The sequence below is a fragment of the Limulus polyphemus genome, unplaced genomic scaffold, assembly GCF_000517525.1.
Source record: "Limulus polyphemus unplaced genomic scaffold, Limulus_polyphemus-2.1.2 Scaffold409, whole genome shotgun sequence".
NCBI lineage: Eukaryota > Metazoa > Arthropoda > Merostomata > Xiphosura > Limulidae > Limulus > Limulus polyphemus.
The window spans coordinates 234,683-235,072 of record NW_013666019.1 but is presented as its reverse complement, the minus strand read 5'-3'; positions in this window follow the sequence as shown (position 1 = coordinate 235,072).

Genomic DNA, 390 nt, shown 5'->3' with positions numbered 1-390 from the left:
CGACCCCAAAATCTGGACACAATTCGCAGAAAGTGACGCTTTGCATTTGGTAGGACATCAAAGGATTAGTTCATTTCGAACTCCTCAATCCATTACCTATCAATGCAGAGATCTACAGTCAACAACTTCATCAGAAACGTCCTTCAAGGTGTTCTTCTTCTCCACGACAGTGCACGTCCACATGTGGCACGTTTGACGCAACACAAGATTATGGAATTGGGTTGGGAAGTTCTCCCCCACCCACCATATTCTCCAGATGGCACCATCAGATTACCATCTTTTTCTTTCACTGCAACATCATCTTAATAGGAAAACGTATGCAAATGTGGTAGATGTTAAAGGGGACATCGACATGTTTTTTGCTTCAAAGCCAAGTGATTTCTTTAATCA